A 19,542-nucleotide genomic window follows, 5' to 3' on the forward strand; every position below is an offset into this window, starting at 1 on the left:
AACTTCCCTAATGTTAGCCTGAAGTGGGTCAGTTAATTAGGATCCCAGGGAAAAAACACTGCATACACTTCTTTTAAATTGTTTTTCCAAGCTTCCATCACCACATCTCTTGGCTTCAACTCAGACCAAATCAAACAAACATCGGCGAAGGGTTCAATCTTTCCAGCCTTCTGAAAAATCTAAGGGTGCAAATAAGGAAGCCAGTCTGTGTCTATCATTTAAAAATGTATGTGTTATCCCACATAAGATATTTTCCTTTCATTTCAAGATTGCTTTTGAAAGGAAAACCATGCCAGTTCATTTCATTAGCTCATTCTCTGTGAAAACCATTAGGCTCCTGCTCACCTGATCGCTCTGATTCTCTATCTTCGCTTTATTTTTCTTTATCTCTTCTAGGGTAACATTCTTAATGGGTGGTCCCACTCAGGAATTTTTTAATGCTCTCTGCATCAAATTCCTTCTAAGTGGATTTTACAAGGTGGAAAGTAAAATGAGACCGTCTATTATTGAGCAACAAAGGGGCCCAGGGTGTGATAGCAATTCAAGAAATGAATTCTGTACCATTGGGCGGATTATGTGTAACAGGATGCTCACTGCCTCCCAGGCCTTGCCCCTCCCGGTCCCTTGGGTCAATAGACAAGAATGGAAATGCAGTGCATGTCTGAGTTGTTTGTCTAACGCTCTGATGTGTTTTGACACATCCAGGAGGGAGAGGTGGTTGCTGCTTCCCAGAAGGGGTTTAGGGAGTGTAACAATATGCCACTCTGTCCTTCTGCCAGGCAAGGACCTTTAGCCTCGCTATTGAACCTAATGACATATATCTCAGTCTCCTGTTGGATGATCAGTTGGGAGATTTATTTCAATTCCTGAGATCTAGCAGTTATGAACTTTCTTTTTTTTTTAAAAAAAGTAAATTTATTGGAGTGACATTGGTTAATAAAGTTATATAGGTTTCAAGCGTACAGTTCTAAGATACATCCTATGTATATTGTATTGTGTGTTCACCACCCAAAGTCAGATCTCCTTCTGTCACCATATATTTGACCCCCTTTACCCTTTACCACCCCCAATGCCCCCTTTTCCGTCTGGTAACCACCATACTACTGACATGTCTATGAGTGTTTTTTGTTTCTTTGCTTTGCTCATTTATTGCTTTCAGTTTGATTTCCACCTACGAATGAAATCACATGGCTCTTGACTGCTCCCGTCCGACTCGTTTCACTGCATGCGCTCTTTTCTTACGGCTGACTGGTGCTCCATTGCATACATGTGCCACACCTTCTGAATTCAGTCAGCTACCCGTGGCGCCTTGGTTGTTTCCACGTTATAAAGTTTCTGTAGTTTGATAGTTGGGCTGTTGGTGGTTAATGTGAAAGATATCCTCAATTCTCAGCTTCATCGAGGATTTCTTTTCCCACATCCTGATAAATGTGTCCGCTTTGCTCTTGCTCACTGTCAGAGGCAGGTGTACTGTGAATCAAATGAAATTCAAGCCCTTAGGCCTCTCACTTGCACAAGCCTCTTCCAACTCTCTGGCAAGAGCTCTTGTAATGTGTTCACACGATCACGTGTTTTTTTGTAATATTTGAAAATATAAGATAATCTAACAACAGTTAGTTATAATCACTGTGTACTTTTGCAATCAATTTTGTATTCTTTCTTTTAAAGAAGGACCTGTAAATTGCATAATCTTTAGGCCTAACAAAACTGGATCTGTCCCTGTTCATCACATAAGTACTTTTTATTTTAAGATTCTAGGTCCTAGGTTAGAAGAGTGTGATGTGTCCAGATCATCACTAGGTAGCTTTTCAAGGTAGCCATCTATGCAAAGGAATGTCCTTGAGACAAAGGTTGTTTGTTTGTTTTTGGCAAATCTTGTTTTTCCTATCACCATGTTTCCCTGTGATTTCTCCAAATCTGATCTTGGGGGTTAAAATCAGTTAATATATGTGCAGCACTTAATATAGTGAATGTGCATTGTTAAGTCCTCAGTGAATGCTAGCCATAATAATTATTGTTATATTAATTTTCTTTAAATCTTGCAGCCTTGTGTGTATAGCTTGTTCTATTATCACCCTGAGAAATGTACCATTCCCCAGATGGGTTATTTGATTTTTTTCTGCTATTACAAATATTGGCTTGACAATTTTCAGCCATCTGGGAGAGTAATATAATCAGTTTTTATGATGGACCACCAAAAGTGATGATGGCTCCACACAGTGCCCACAGTGGCAGAGTGGAAGAGCACAGGGATGAAATGCTGCTCCTGGTTACCAGCTCTGTCACCACCCTAACTTTACTCCTTCATTCGGGGAGGAAAAGAGATAATTCTATTTCACAGGGATGTTTGGGGAATAACTATGTAAAGCACCTATTACAGTGTCTCAAATCGACTAGGGACTCAATGAATGGACATCATTATTGCAATCAGGCCACTCTTGGTGATGCAGTGTCTGAACCCAAAAGAAGGCACATCTAATGGAGAAATTCAGATGATTTTACATCAGTTGGGGAGATATTCCAAGGTGTGGCAATTTGTCTAGTGCTTCCTAAATCTGGTGTAGTTAAAATTTCTATACCTATGAACAGCTCTATGTTTCCTAAGATACAGCACAGAGGTCAAGGAAAAAATAAAATTCTGGCAAACTTAGGAGTGCTGATCAGTTAACTCACAGGCTCACTGTACAGGGTTTATAGCTATCAAAATAGAATTCTAAATCTAAGTAGTGTACTTTGAGGCCTATAGAATTTAATAAAGGTGTTATCAGAAAGAAGTCTAAATTTACTTGCTGAATCGATCGAACCTTATACTAGCTTTCTATACAGGTTTAAGTAATAATTGGTAATAGTTAAGGACTAGTGAGAAATAGCTTGCTGGTAAAAACACTCCTCAAATCTCACTTGAGTCTCATTCCAGTTGTTTTCACAACCAGGGATTTGATTTGTTGATCTCTACTTTATCTGGAAATTTCAAGAAAAATATCTATAGTATTTCCTTAATTTGTTCGAATAAACTATTTGTTATCGTTTTGTTTTTACACTAATTACATAGGTTGTCTCTTAACCTCTTTGTTTAAAGGCGTCAAAATTGATCAAGTATTCTCCCAGACTTGAAGCTGTTTCTAATTTCAAGGGTGCTAGACCAAGCTGGGCATATCTACACTGACACACAGGAAAATATGGAATATGTGCTGCATAAGAGTATATGTAGCCCTTTAAAAAATAAGTATGTATCAAATATCAAATTTTATATGTTGACATGTAAAATTCTAGACTATGAGCCTCTTAAGGACAGTGTCTAGCAGACTGCCTGGAACACAGTAGGTGCTCAGTATATATTTGTTAAATGACTAAATGAATGAACCGACTTAAACCAAATTAAGTAGAGTAATTTGGGCTTGGTAGGGGAAGTCCTTGAAATATCCTGAAGAATCTGAATCTTTGGCCTCTGAGAGGAGACTCAGAGACTTTTAAGGCTTAGAAAGGAGGTTAGTGACTACATAGGCCAAACCACCTCATTTTACACCAGGCAGACTGAACAATGTATATAAACTAGTGTTGGAACCGGGAGACTGTTTGGAGGGCAACATGCAGTGTACATGAAACCATTCCTGTATGTTCTATTTCCAAGTAAATCAGTATATAATAATCAGAATTTATGGAATGATATTAAGAAAATGAGTACAATGACAAGACTTGGTATCTTAAATTATTTGTGTTTACTTGTAGTTATCAATTTCATTCAGACTAACTCCCAAGGACTGTCCAGATAATTTTGTTATAAGAAAAACCAATTGCATTATGTGCTATCTGAGAAAAAAAAGATGTTAATCATGGTTAAGAGCTTTGGAAATGTCTGTCTTTCAAAGATTTCTATTATAATGAGTTTTTAAAAATATGTTTTTGTTGATTTTTAGAGAGAGAGGACGGGAGAGGGAGAGAAACATCGGTGTGAGGAAGAAACTTCAACTGGCTGCCTCCTGCACCCCCCTGCTGGGGATCGAGCCCACAGCCCAGGCCTGTGCCCTGACCAGGAATCGAACCAGTGACCTTTTGGTGCACAGGATGACACTCACCCAACTGAGCCACACTGGCTAAGGCTATACTGAGGTTTGACATCTATCTTGTACATGGTATACGTGAAAAATTAGATGGAGGTGAGGAGTGGAAAATAGATTTTATACAGTTGACAAAACCTGAAGCATAAAATCCACATGACTCCAATTACTGTCAAAGCCTGTTTAGTTGATTGTGGAAAGAAGGGGATACAAAACTGAAGGGCTCCATGCCTTTGCCTTTGTGAAACACCCCACCATAGGAATCTGGGTTCCTAGGCTCTCTCTCTGTGTGTGTGTGTGTGTGTGTGTGTGTGTGTGTGTGTGTGTGTGTGCAGAACCTTGATTCATTGGCTACCTGAGTCTTTGCTTGAGGTGTTTGACTTCCTTAACGTCAAGCAAAGCTACTTGCCTACTGAGTCTAAGGAACAGGTCAGAGCAAAGCTGGCTGCATCAGCTCAAATAACTGGTTGGCTTTTAAAGCCCAAGGAAATGGAGCCTCAGCCAAACGCTTGAACTCTTTTGTACACCTTCTGGGCTGGTGCTTCTTAGAGGGGTTCTTCCCATCAGTAGCAGTCATGAGGTCTGGAGTAGGCGAACTAGTTTCCTTTACATCTTAGCTTTGAAAACTACTGGTGGGTGAGCTAGACTAACCTTGGGTGGATGATCTGTAGAACTGATATGGTTTCCCAGACTAAAACTGCATTGTCTTAAAACAGGAGATGCACCATCTAGTCTATTCTTGGTGGTGAGTAAAAAGAGATTGCGAAAGTTCCAAAATTCAAGCACGTCAAAGCATTATGAGTTTTGTATGAGACCAATGAGTCTTAAAGGAGAGTTATAGCTACAGGTGGAAAATATTAAATTACTATTTTTGTAATTTTCTTCCTAATGCCCTCAAAAGTTTTGGCAGAGATATGAATAGAAGCTGCCGCCCTTGCTGTAGAAAAAAGAGAGAGTGAGAGAGTATTTAAAGGAGAAAATTGAATTCAGTATCTGGACTTATAGAGTCAGGTCTGGCAGAGCAAATGTTAGTTTTTCAGTGAAATAATTTCTATAAGTTGGAATTAAATTGATTTGATGGCTCTGAGGCTAATACCTTTGGGTATCCTTTTAAAAGGATCCTTTGAAATGTTTATTTATGGTAGAGATATGAGGTTCAAAATAATATTTGAAAAAATGTTAGGCATATCAAAAGAGAAATTTCATTAGAATATTCCTAGTATTTTCCAAATTAATATCGCACCATTTTTCCATTATGGTGGAACACTGAATAAATAAAATGTTCCTTAGGCATGGCTGGGATACCCAGCCTGAGTGCTAGTTAGGACTTTTTGCCAAAACATCCATTTGCTTTCTTAGCCTGAGGGAACTGAACTAGCAAATGGATGTCACTTTAAAAATAAGCACACAATTGTCTTTTTTGGTGTATGCTACATGAAAGAGTTTAAAGGGAAAAACACACAAAACCCACTTCCTTTCACATAAAACTCTTTTTCGTTAATATCCCAGAGTTAAGTGTTGGGGAGGTGAGGAGAGTGGAGAAATGTTTCTGGCATTTAGCTTTAGGTTGCACAAACCACATTAACTCTATACTTTTATGATAGTGCATTTTCCCTTTCCCAGATTTTCAATCCTTTCAACATTTCCCTTGACCAGTGACCTTGTAGGAATTTCCCTAGGTATATATAGCAGTTAGGAAGAGTGCACAATGTAGAAGCATTCTGTATTTATCTGTGTGTCCTTTGCTTGTTCTATGATCATGGGAGATTGTAATTTTCCAACCTCAAAGAATGTGCTTTGTTAATTCCCTTTCAAATGCTCCTCACTCAGTGAATGATTCAGAAGGAAAATGCTCAGATTCAGGTGAAGGGAGTCATAGCAAATACTTGCCAGACCACAAAAACTTCAGCTGCCTGGGCTTTTAAGGGTGACTTCAGTTGCTTAAGGGCTTGGGGATGAAAATGCTGTTTGTAGTGAACTCGTAGAAAGTCTGCAAACATCACAAGGACAGGGATCATTGTCTGTCACTTACTCAGCTGAAGAACCATTTAACAGTCAGTCTACTTTAGTAAATTATTTATCTCTTTATCATCGTTGGTTACTTGTTAGACCCTCTAATAATTTACAGATTTGGGAGCAGAGTTTCTTTCCTGGAGACACTGAAATTCTGCTCTGATAACCCTGCTGAGGGGAAGCAGGATTACTTGCTTGTGTGTTGGTCTTCATGCCCTGACTCAGTGGCTCAGAAATGTGAGCACGGCTCAGAATCACTGAAAGGCGTGGGAAACGATGGCTTGCTGGGCTCCCCGCCCCTCCAACAGCATTTCTGATTCAGTAGGTCAGGGGCAGGGCCTGAGATTTGTGTTTCTAAGCAGTTCCTGGGTGTGGCTGATGTGGCAGGTCTCAGGACCACATTTTGAGAATTACTGCTCTAACCAACTACCGTCACCCACCCATTCCAGAACATTCCATTTTTCTTTTGTTTGAAGACAATATTTTTCTAGTCTCTTTTCCTCTATTGAGATCATCTCTCCCCACTCATTTAATTTTTTTTATTTTAGGTTTTTATTGATTTCAGAGAGAGGAAGGAAGAATGAGAGAGAGAGATAGAAACATCAATGCTGAGAGAGTTGTCACTGATCAGCTGCCTCCTGCACACCCCCTACTGGGGACTGAGCCTTCAACCCGGGCATGTGCCCTGACTGGGAATTGAACCATGATCTCCTGGATCATAAGTCGATGTTCAACCGCTGAGCCACGCCTGCTGGGCTCCCCTCTCATTTTTAAATATGGTGCTAAATGCGCCAAACATGCGTAAGCCTACCATGTAACTTAATTACTTTCAAAATACATAGCTTTCCTCTCATATTCTCACCTGGGCATTGTAATGATGCAACTGGTTTCCTCAGAATGGTTTGTCATCTCCAACGATGACAGCCAGTTGTGAATTATGTAAGCTCAAACAGACAAGGACAAGTCCATGGTCATGGTAGAATTCTGTTCTGGGGACCAAGCTTATTTCTGTTCCACTACGGAGTGTTTCACCCCAATGGTGTCATTTGCTCAGCAACCCAGCCTCCAGCTATCAGTAGAGGTGTTCCCTGAACATTTGTTTTGGGAAAACAGCAGGGTTCCTATTTTCATACAGTGAGGCAGTTATTGTCTCCAAAGTCGTTTCAAATCAGTTATGCCTCCGTTGTTTGGGAGATCTCAAAGTAGATCATCAAGTTGGTCATCACCAACAGGCAAGAGGTGTAAATATAACCCATGCTAAGTGTGGTATAAATGCCAAGGAAGCAGTTTATCTTGTTAAATTCCATCAAGGGCAAGTGACACAGCAGCTGCAGATCTGCCCATAGTGGCCTGGGGGATACATGCCAGCACTTTGACGATCTTGCCTCTATCCCTAGAGGTGGGAAATCCTTGCATGTGATCAGAGCTACAAGTATAATGGACTTGAGAAAGTCATTGAGAGAGGCGGCTGCCTTTGCAAGGCTCGGGACTAATTCAGTGGATTTTCTCCCATCTTCAGCAGCGTCCAGCAGCTTCTTTGGCGACTAGCTATGTCGTTTGGCAGCAGGCTCCAGCGCTCACCACTGCACACAGCAAGGAGCATTCTCAACAGTGATGTTCCAGTTTAAAGGGACAGAGCTGCGAACAAAGGTAGGCGTTTATTTTGGGTACTATCCTTTCAACTGCACAAAATCTCATGCCCGGCCACATGCCATTCACCACTGCCACACTCGTGGCGCTGGGCATGTGTCTTCACTCTCTTCTTCTTGAATCCTGAAAGGGGCTAGGGATACTTGATGTCAGCATCTTGACCTGAGCTTCCTGTTTCTTTAACTCTCACCATGTCCCATTTGCCTCTTGTTTCTCTTCTTTACCACTTTCAGCTCTGATCCCCTCCTTCTTTAGGGTCCTATGTTATATTAAGATGATTATTTTTGGCAGTAGGTTGGTTCCCTGAATGCAATATTTGGTGTTTTCTTTTGATGGGAGAAAACTCATACATTGCAGCCTCTATATGAAATACAGAGTAAGCCCAGCTCTGCCTGCCCACAGGTCTTCAGTGAGAATAGCTACCTATGAAGAGTGGTGATACTTCTGCATTGTGTTGCGCTCCTCACAGTTAAGAGCTGTATACATTCGAGTAATTGTCTGGTCAGTATTTGTCTTCTCACTGAACACAGGCCACGGTGAAGATCATGGCTACCTGTTTGCCCACTGTTGGGTCTCTAAATGCCTGTCAGAGTGTCTGGTACCAGCAGCTACATAGTACTATTTGTTGTATGGAAGGAAAGAGTGTACATCTCCAGTGTACCAGTTGATTCACACACAGGCCTTAGCTGGTCTCAACTACGTATTGGAAATGGAACTCTGCTTTGGGAAGGATGGTGCAGAAAGACCTAAGTTTTATTAATGAGTTTGGTTTTTTGTTTGTTTTAGTTTATTTTGAGACACTCAAGTGATGGTATTTGTTGGGTGGAAATAGACTATGTATCACCCAATAAGGAGAAATATTAACTATGATGAATTGTATAAACCTTCTTCTAGTCTAGAAACTTATTACTGTGATCTACAGGTTGCTAGAGTTTTATATTATGTTTTTATGGTATTAGTTTTGCCAGGGCTGCCATAATAAAGTACCACAAATGGGGTGACTTAAACAACAGCCATTTATTGTCTCTCAGCTCTGGAGCCTAGAAGTACAAGATCAAGGTGTCCACAGCGTTGGTTCCTTCAGAGGACTATGAGGGAGAAGTCTCTTCCATGCCTCTCTCTGGTGATTCCTGGCAATCTTTGGTATCACTGGGCTTGTAGAAACATCACCCCACTCTCTGCCTTCATGTTCACGTGGTGTTTCCCTGTGTAATTGCATCTTATAGGACACCAGACATATTGGATGGGGGCCCACTCTTCCCCAGTATGACCTCATCTGAACTAATTGCATCTACAGTAACCCTATTTCCAAATAAGGTCACTTTTTGAGGTGCTGGGGGTTAGGGTTTCAATCGATGAGTCTTGAATGGACACCTCTATAGGATGAAAGACACATGGGCTCACCCAGAATCTTTGTGCCCAGAAGCACTTCCTCGTGTTCCCTGGCAACTCCTTTCAGTGGCAGGGTTTCACTCTTTCTCTGATATGGGGTTAGGATGATCTTGGCTTGGTGATTAATTTTGATTTAACTAGTTAAACCTGTTTCAGAGAGCCAGCCAGCAAGTAGGTTGCCAGCTGGCACCCCTCCCTGTGCCATCTCTAGTGGCAGTTAAGGACATTGTGTGAAACAGTATGAGAAGACTTCTGATGTCTGCAGAGGGTGCAAAAACTTCCCTCCTCACTGGCACGTGCAAAGCAGTCCCCCTCTGGGCCCCCAGTGAGTGGAGGCAAGAGGAGCATTGAGGGAAATATCTCAAACTGGCTACTTAGAACCCTGACATCAGCTGATGAGCACCATTGATCTGTTCTGACAGAAGAGTTCCTATGGAAAAAAACACAACACAAAAACGGGGTGATGAAACACACTGGAACCATCCAACCCAAATATTTCACTTCACCATAGTAAAGGAAGAAGGCAGTATTTGACTTCTGGCTGGATGTCCATGAGAAAGACCAGTATTTAATCTTATCTCTGGCATGCTATCAGCAGAACATGTTACATCACTTTCCTAGGACTTCCAGGTGCTTAAGAAAGTAACTGGCCAAGATACGTGGGCTTCCCAAACTGTAAAACTCAGAGCGAGTCAGTAGTCCATGTTGACACAGCCTGTGCGCCAGGGTGCCCCCATCAGGGGTGCAGTCATTGCCACTGTTCTGGGTTCGATGGGGGAGACAGAGAGAGAAGCAGGTGAGAGAAGTTATAGCAAGGGGTTCGCACCAGGGAGAATGGTTTGGCTCAAGGTGACTTAGCAGCAGGGGTGGACCTTGAGTGTGGATCTTTTGCCAAATAGGCCACAGTGCATGTGAAGGAAAAATATCACTTGGTAAATGAGGAAAGAAAGAAGATCAGGGGTGAAACTAAATAGGAAACACCAAATGCAAGTGGTAAGGCTAAGTGACAAGCCTGAGAAAGGGTTACCAAATGTGGCCTTGCTCCTAGTCCTGACAACCCACATGATCTCAAACAACATATCCCCACACACTCATGGGGAAGTGTGCGTAATGGGGTCATTCAGATCTAGGGGAGTTTTGGCATCAAAATTCCATAATATAGTCATTTCAAGCCAATGTAGAGTCTCAATTCCTTATACCTTTAGTGCCTGGATCTGCCTCAATAGCCTTAGTGTTTTATATGTGTAAACCTCTATCTAATTGGTTCTTGTGTTTTTATATATAATTTAAAGTTTTTTCTCACTTCCATGGTTTTAGGGTGTCAGTGCCACAAAATGTACCCTAAATGTTTTTATAAAAAGCAAGTGGCCAAAATTTAAAAACACACGCACACTGATTTTGTTATGTTTCTGAAGCTAAATACCTTAAAAAGATAAGCCTCAATGGCATAGAATAAAATTAGCCCTCTCCCCACAAACAACAACAACAACAACAAAGATCAGTGTATTCTAAAGCAAGACCCTGGTTGAATATATGTAAGATCCTACCTCCAGTTCTTCAAACTATAATTCAGAGGATCCTAGACATAAATCAATAAACACATACGGAGAGAGGAAGTTCTTATGGAAGGTGAGCTTCAAGACACACACTGTGCATTTAAATCTACAGTGTATGGACTTGATGGCATTTGGAAGTATAGTAGGAGTTCATCCAGTAAATGTCGAGTTGGGTCAAGGCCATCTTGAACAAGCCATCAGTGTGGTAGGAATGTAGCTCAGGCAAGATCTTACCTCCACATGGAAAGTCCTCATAAAAGCTCTAGGAAGCAGCATCCTTAAATGCTCTTGTGTTGGCACAACATTGAGACACTGTGTCAATCCATCATATTGGATAGTTGGAGGCCATGCTGGATTGTGGTTCCCACAGTCCAGTGGTGGTTTTAAAATACTATCTCCACTTCTCACAACTGTGTGACTCTGCAGCCTCAGTTTCCTATTTATAACCTGGTTGATGGATCTCATGTTCCAATTTTCTTTTGTGTATGAGGCTTACACAGAGTAATAAATGTGAAGTGCTTGGTAAAGTGGCACCTAGTCAATGCTTAGTAAACATCAGGTAATTGTTATTATACTTTATCTGATGTGCTCCCTTTCGGAGAAACTGAATCCGTTGCACTAATGGATTCAGAATCCGATGACTTTCCATCACCATGGAACCCTTTTTGTCTTAATCTGTGACTGATCACGAAGTTCCAAGAATGCCAGAACCCTGCAGATCCAGATCTGAAGAGAAAGAAAACATCCCCGAGGTAACACATGGGCGTGGTGGTGCTGCCGTCTTAGGAGCACCCAGTCCATTGCAAGTCTGAACAGTGTGAGCCTCGCTCTGGGCAGAAAACATGCAGCAAGGAAATGTCTGTTTTGTAAGAAGACAATTCAGGCTTGTTTTTCAGAGCCTTTCATAATCCTGAACTCCTCCGCTGCAGCAGCAGCAGCAATGGTAAGAATTATTGAATATGGCACCAGATATTGTGAGAAACTAAAAATGAAAAGGGAAAAGTAGTTTGCAAACTCAAGGTGAATACATAGACACCTGGTAGGAAAAGAAGACAAGAAAGACGGGAAAAAATGTGAATGGATAGAAACATATATCTCCAGGTATATGGAAATACAGAAACGACTTTAACAGGCTGCCCCATTCGAGTAAATGGCCCCTGTTTGAATACTTCCAAAGGTGGGGCGCTTCAAGTCTTCTTAAGCGTCCCACCCACTCCCTGTAGGCACCAGCTGTAGATAACTTTATAGAGGCAATAGTGAGGAGGAAAAACAGATGTTTCTTTTTTCTAACTGTGGTTTAGACCCTGGCTCCATTGTTTAACATTTCTGCACTTTGGATGGAAAATAGGATGATGTATAAAGAAACATCAGGATACTACCTTCTTCAAGGGGTTGTTGTAGGGATTAAATAAGACAATACATGTAACTCATGTAGCACAGCGCCTGGCTCAGAACTAACACGAATGGACCCAACTGAGCATTCAATTAATTTTATTATGATTATTGAGCAGGATGTCTGGCTCCAACGTTCTAATCTTGAATGGTTGGCCTTATTTCTCTGTGCTTCCATTGCCTATGTGTACGTGGAGTGTCTAGGCACATCTGTGTCATGAGAATGTTGAGAGGGTTAGATGAGTTGATACAGGTAAAGCTCTTAGAACAGTGCCTGTGCTATTTAACATCATTTGATGTTAGTCATTATTATTATTTTTTTTAAATATGTTTTTATTGCCCGGCCGGGCGTGGCTCAGTGGTTGAGCGTCGACCTAGGGTCCAGGCGATCGGGGTTCGATTCCCGGTCAGGGCACATGCCCGGGTTGTGGGCTCGATCGATGACTCTCTCATCATTGATGTTTCTCTCTCTCTCTCCCTCTCCTTTCCTCTCTCTGAAATCAGCAAAGATATATTTTAAAAAAATGTTTTTATTGATTTTAAAGAGAGAGGAAGGGAGAGGGAGAGAAAGAAACATCAATTGGCTGCCTCCTGCACGCCCCCTTCTGAGGATCCAGCTCGCAACCTCGGTATGTGCCCCCCGGTTGGGAATGGAACTGGAGACCTCCTGGTACATGCTCAATCAACTGAGCCACACCCGCCAAGGCTGACTTTAGTCATTACTGATAAAGGCAATGTTCTGACCAACTGCTGCTTCTTTTTTCACTCTTTTTGCTCAGTGAGTGTTTCTCTCAAGCAGAACCCCTTGCCCTGCCTAGCTCTCAATCTTGACGAGCACTTTTTAAGAACAGGGTCAAATTGGAACAGCAGGTCTGAGTTCCACATTGCTCGCATGCCTGCCAGGAGTCAGAGTGGATGGGAGTAAATCCATTTCCAGGGACAGCTAGAGAAGCAGGCCACGGAGGAGGCCTGAGGGTGAGGAGCTCAGCAGTCTCAATGAGGTATAGAAAGAACACGGAGTACTCTGAGAAGTGGAGGCCCAGGATGGCGATAAGACAACATGGTTTGTTTGGGAGCCTGGCAACGCGGCAGCTATGTGAATGGCTCTGGACACGAGGAGCTGGCTCTGCCAGGTGCTGCTTGCCTTTCATAAGTGTGAATTCCACTTAGGTTAACACTTGGTACATACCCTTCTGCATCCACAGCCTGGTCTTCACTAGTTTTTGGCAAAGCATGGTTTTCACTAGTCACAATCGATTCTATATTTATTCTGATGCACAGGACTAATGAGATAATCATACTCAGGGGCTTAACTGGTTGAAATCTGTAAATTTCCTAAAAGGGTAACTACATATTCATAATCCTTCTTTCCAATATTGTATAAATCTCATTAGTACATTTTTTTTATTATTTATGATATGGAAAAAATTGCTTTTTTGCCATTGAAAGCACAGTTGGCAGGGGGTAACCAGGTAGGTGTTTCATTGGAGCTACTTGGTTTTATCTCCATGATCAAATAAAGGAATGTGTCGCCAAGTGGAGGAGATTCTTTTAGCAGCAGTTCTGTTCAGCTTCCTGCTTTCAGAGGAAGGCCCCTCTGCTGAGGCCTGCAGGCACCGGTGTGGGGTTGGAACATGGCAGAGTGAGGCCTAGGCTGAACTTGACTCTCATCTAGAACTGGCTCCTAGAAAGACATGGACCCATTCACCCTAGTGGGATGGGAACCCCGCAGAGAACAAAATTAACTCTGATGAGGCTCTACATACACCTATCTCCTCTGCAATTGCTGTAGAGGTGGCCTGACACCTCTATTTGTGCATATTTTGTATATTATAGTATATTAATTAGCCTGCAAACTCCTTAAAGGTAGAGGCTTTTGTTAAGCATAGTATATTCCTGATGATACCGAGCTCGGTGCTGGGTAGTAGGAGGTCACTAGTGGCTACAGCAGACACTCAGTGCTTGTGTGATGAATGAGTGAGTGAATGAATGAATGGGGGTAAGCCTCATCGCGATTGCCCGCCTCTGTGCAGAAGAATGACCAGTTTCTGCTCAGCTGTGCACACTTTCCAGCTACTCTCCTGCATTCTGCTTCTCATGTAAGTACTGTTATTAAACTTCTAAATACTTAACAGAAGGCTGTTTCTTGGCAGTGAATGAACTCCCTTTGTCTCCTGTCCCGTGAATATCCTAACCACTTTGTCACTTTGATCTAGGGGGCATTTCATCCTCAGAAATGCAAAGGAGTTGGCGACTGCACAAAATGTGTCCCGTTTCCTATTGCCATGAAATACACTCTTGAGCCTCTGCCCGCCCCCTTCCATGAGAATGCATGAGCCACTAAATTGCAGTTACTGGCTGTGGCTATGGCCATCGAAAAATCGTGAATGCCATGTCGATTTGAGGCTTGCTCTACTAAAGAGTCCACAATGGCTTTACTGTAACTGGGTTAACTAGAACTTGGCACACAGTTCTCCAAGAAGGGTGATACCAACCCCCCCACCCGCCCCCTTCCAGGATGCTGGCCTGATCTTCTTGTATTTGTGCAACTGGCCCATCCAGAGAGACTCACTGGAAGTGGGAGGGGGCCCTGGTGAGGGCTAATCTCTCTGGGTCAGGTTGTCCTTTCTCAGCTCTTTTCACACAGCTCCTCTTCCTGAGAAGCGAAGTAGGTTAGAGGATAGCTTGTTTTCTTTTGCTATTTGAAATACAGCATTTAGGGTCATGCTCTGAATAATTTGTGCTTGTTAGAAATGACTGTCGTCCTCTTGAAGCAATAACAAAGAACTACATTTAAATTAAATTCAGCCAAGCAAGAGCCTCTCCACAAAATCAATGGAGCTAGGCATTTTTCAAAGAGTTATTTGGGTTTTTTTCCTCCCTGTAATATTCTAGGATGTAAATCAGCAAAGCTATCCCAGAATCTAAAAACGTGCTGGGCTATAGTTCATAATGCTTTAAGGGTATTTGTTAATATTTGGGATGGGCGTGACAAGGTAAGGTAAAATATTAGATGCAATCATCTTTAAAATCACTTCTTTGTATATTTGGCAATTTTTTTTCTTCCTCCATTTCCTAGCTTAAAATTTCAAATATGGATTTTTTTGAAAGATAGCGTTTAGTTATTAAATCTGTAGGACCTCAAGACACCAAAGCCATGTCAAATGTAGTTTTAAAAAGTTCACTTGCATAAATGTATTCATGTCCATACACACAGCTGCGGCCTTCTTAACAAATGTGGCATCAGTAGTGACGAGCCACATGGTGTCCCCATGTGCCGGGTAGAGGATTTCTTATGTGAAAATGCAGAAACACACCTGATTTTTAAGACATTTTTTTTTCTTTTTAGAGCAGTTTTAGGTTCACAGCCAAATTGAGAGGAAAATAGAGACTTCTCATATACTCCTGCCCCCCTGCCCCCATGTCACAGCCATGCTATCATTAACATCTCCCACCAGAGAAACATATCTATTGATATAAAATATTGATATAGAATATAAAAATATCCTCTCTCCACGGTGCCTGCGCTAAACCCGCTCCAGTCCTCAGAGAATCCTGGCTTTGCTCGAGTGCATCGAAGCAGCCTCACTTCCTAAGTTCAAGACCCCAAACTCTCCACCCTTTTCTCCGACTAGACAGAGAAACATCAGCAGCTGCCAAACTCTTTATGCAAGAAAGTTCTATCTGTTATTTTAATAATTTGCCTCGCGGCTGCTCTGTCCCAATTAAGGACTCATGCTGCCTAATAAACCTAATGAGCGGGTTAATTATTAACACACACTGAAAAATCCCCCCCCCCATGCATGTCACCTTGCCTGCACAATAGACAATAGCGTTGTCACATCACTGTGGAAGCCCGTCCCTGCTGCCAACACCAAGAGGAGGCCCCTGACTTTGGTGCCCGTGACCACTCGGAACAGCATTCGGCGGGCTTATTGCCTCGCCCAGGACACATCCCCTTTCTCTGCTTGCTCTTCTCATTTCGCGTTCTTCCCGTGTAGCTTGTGCATTGATGCCACATAAACCCAATATTTGTCTATTCCTTAGGTAGTCACTTTATGGCCACAAAGGAAATACATCTTATATTCTATTAGATCATCCCTCTTTCCCTGACGCCATTCCTTGTGCCCCCTCCTGCCCTCTCCCAGCACAGGCCTTCTCTGGTGACCTTGACTTTGAGGAGCCTTGCTCTAAACCAAGGGCGAGGCTTCTGGGACTGTGTACATGACTTCCTCAGGCTCCGAAGCACATATGAGGAAAAGGCCCCTTTTCATGGCTGAAGAAGATGATGTATTATGATTTCTTCTCAGTTCAAACATTAAATTCTTCTTGAACCTTTCTATCTGCCAAGGTTAGTTACCTTCTGCCAACTCCAGCTCCACCTCTGGGGCTTCCGTCTGTCTTTTCTAAAGTATCTATTACTAATTATTAGCACTCTAATAATAGTACTATTAGAGTCAGCAAGGTTTGCTTCCTGAAGCCCATCCCCCCCCAAATATAGCCTCCTCAAACCCACCCCGAGAAATTCTGATGGACTGAGTTGGTCTCAGATGGAGTTTGGGAACGATTTCACAAACTGGATTCTGAAGTGGTTATGTTGACAAACACTGGTCCAGTTAGCCTTCTGGTTTCCCCTTGCTCTCTCTCTGGCAACGTTACATTGGTTACCAAAGTATGAGTCAAGGGAAACTTCTTGCTGTGCCTGCAAAACTGGGAAGGGGGAGAGGAGTGTGGATATGGGAGGGTAATTGAAAGACAAATGTTTTTATTTTTTGACAAACATTTGGATTCTGAAGAAGTGTCCCATCTTACTGTCTTTCAGAAGATGAATAAATTGTTCTTGTTTACTGAAAAGACACAATCATTAACTGGCTCATTCTAGACTCATGTTTAGATACCTGTCGTCATCCCCTACTCTTTTAATATTCTATCCAGAGTGACTCAAGCCTGGGCAGGGAGATTGTGATCTCTGGGCCCATGGGCGTTGGCTGCCAAAATACCTCAACCCTGACCTCCAAGAACCTGTCTTCAGTTGACAAGGCCACAGCTATTGGATTATTACTCTGACATTTGTTCTTAACATCATCCAGAATTCAGGAATAACCTCTCTTCTGAATACTACATGACTAATTGAATAAAATACTTTTTGCATGTTCACATGTTCAAATTTACTTCAATGACATAATTGGAATATAGCCATTACTTTTATGTCACCATAGTGAAAAGTTCTAAGACCCATTTACTTAGATAATGCTAAATTTACCAGATAGAAAGTTATAAACTTTGGAAAAGAATCAGTAACTGAGCTTATGTAGGGGATTCTTGAGTTTGGAGTGGTAATCCCATTTGGGTTTCTGCCTGTGCCTGTAGGTGTGGGTTACATTTGAAAAGGAAATTTTGAGCTCAGGAGGCAGCCTGATAGCCAGGAGGGTTAGGCACCAGGAAAATAGACTTAGCTCCAAAGTTCCTACTGCTTGATCTGCCCACCCAGGTGTATGGGTGGATGGGCAGGGAGCTGGCATTTTAGAATTTTTCTAAACAGATGGGGAAGATGTCCAGCCAAGCAGGGAAACGTGATTTTTGTAGAACACGACAATTCGGCTGCCAGTCAGTGTCAAAGTGGTCCAGCAAGGCGGGGTCTTGGCAGTAGGTATAGGGCTGATGGGGATTCAGTCAGCATGACTCCAGCCTTCAATGGGCTGGAAAAATTAAGGCAGGAAGAATCCTGTATTTAAAAGTATCGCCTGGAGGATGTGAGTGTCATATCCTTTACTTCAGCCTCCTAGTGGGCCCTAGACCAATAGCAAGTTAGTGTCTTCACCCATTCGATAAATTTAAGACCCTTTTCCCAAACAAGGTGAAGGTAAGATTCATAAATTGGGCAAAAGTGAGGTTCAGCATTTTCTTTACTTGTACTCAAAAAATTCCATTTCTTTTGTTATTCTTTGATTTGGAAAATATTCTGTTTGTTTTCCTCAAAACTTTTATGAAGTCAACCCTGTCGTATTATGAAGGTTTCCAATGCAAATAATTCCAGGACATTGGATCTTATAAATGAATGATCTGTGCTGCTGAGTTTTGTCTTTTGTATATTACTAGCATTTTTATTAATTTTCAGTTAAATAAAATTAAAACTTACTACAATGCATCTGAGCCCATGAATATTTTAATTAATAAAACTAACAAAACCTCAAATAGGATGTGGTAGTTTCCCTTCTCACTCTTCCCCTGTCTCGCAGTTATTTTGGTTTATTCTGTGGTCATGAGTGCTTCGTGAAAAAGTGACTATACTGTGAGTAAAGCTAGAGCTTTACTTAGTGCCCCCAGCCCAACAGTCCCTGGCTTATTGGAAGCTTGGCACCAACAGGACTCCAGCTGAGAATGAGGTAATCACCTTGGAGTAATTGTCTTTATAAGACAATACTTTTTAAATTTTATTTATTTTTTAATTTTTTAAATTTTTGTTCAAAATATTACAAATGTCCCTTTTTCTCCCCAATGACCCATTCCACCCTGTCCCATCCCCCTTCCCAGTCCCTCTCTCCATCATTGTCTGCATCCTCGGGTTGTGCATATATGCATATAAATTCTTTGGTTACTCTCTCCCCCTCCACCCACCCTTCCTCCTCCATCCCTCTGACATTTGTCAGTCTGATCCTTGCTTCCGTGTCATTGAATCATTTCTGTTCATCAGTTTATTCAGTTCTTTAGATTCCAGATATAAGTGAGATAATGTGAGTTTGTCTTTCTCTGCCTGGCTTATTTTCACTCAGCATAATACTTTCCAGGTCCTTCCATACTGTCCCAAAGGGTACAAGATTCTTCTTCTTTACAGCTGCGTAGTATTCCATGGTGTGAATGTCCCACAGCTTTTTACCCACTCAGCTACTGATGGGCATTTGGGCTGTTTCCAGATCTTAGCTATTGTAAATTGTGCTGCTATGAACATAGGGGTGCATATATTCTTTCTGATTAGTTTTTTGAGATTCTTAGGGTATATTCCTAGAAGTGGGATCACTGGGTCAAAAGGCAGCTCCATTTTTAATCTTTTGAGGAACCTCCATCCTGTTTTCCATAGTGGCTGCCCCAGTCTGCACTCCCCCCAGCAGTGTACCAGGGCTCCCCTTTCTCCACACCCTCCCCAGCACATGTCATTTGTTGATTTGTTGATGGAGCCATTCTCACAGGTGGCAATACTTTTTTTTAGATATGACACCAAAAGATAGGCAACCAAAAAGTAAATAAGTGAAACAGACTTCTTCAAAATTAAAATCTTTTGTGCATCAAAGGACACAATCGAGAAAGTGAAAAGGTGACCTACAGAATGGGAGGGTCATACATCTGATAAGGGTCTAGTATCCAGAATATATATAAAATAACGTATGTCCCAACCATAAAATGAAAAATAACTTGATTAAAAATGGGGAAAGGATTTGAATAGACATTTCTCCAAAGAAGATATGGAAACGGCTACTAAGCAC

General features: G+C 41.9%; 1 protein-coding gene across 1 annotated transcript in view; it reads left to right on the forward strand.

Moving 5' to 3' along the window:
- Positions 1–7,615: 7,615 nt before the first annotated feature.
- DIO2 (iodothyronine deiodinase 2) overlaps positions 7,616–19,542 on the forward strand; it is a 134,762-nt gene continuing 122,835 nt past the window's right edge. Inside the window, 1 exon segment of the mRNA XM_087818785.1 lies at positions 7,616–7,721. The gene's annotated coding sequence lies outside the window, so the exon portion shown is untranslated.

Source organism: Miniopterus natalensis, chromosome 1, assembly GCF_054644295.1.
Source record: "Miniopterus natalensis isolate mMinNat1 chromosome 1, mMinNat1.hap1, whole genome shotgun sequence".
NCBI lineage: Eukaryota > Metazoa > Chordata > Mammalia > Chiroptera > Miniopteridae > Miniopterus > Miniopterus natalensis.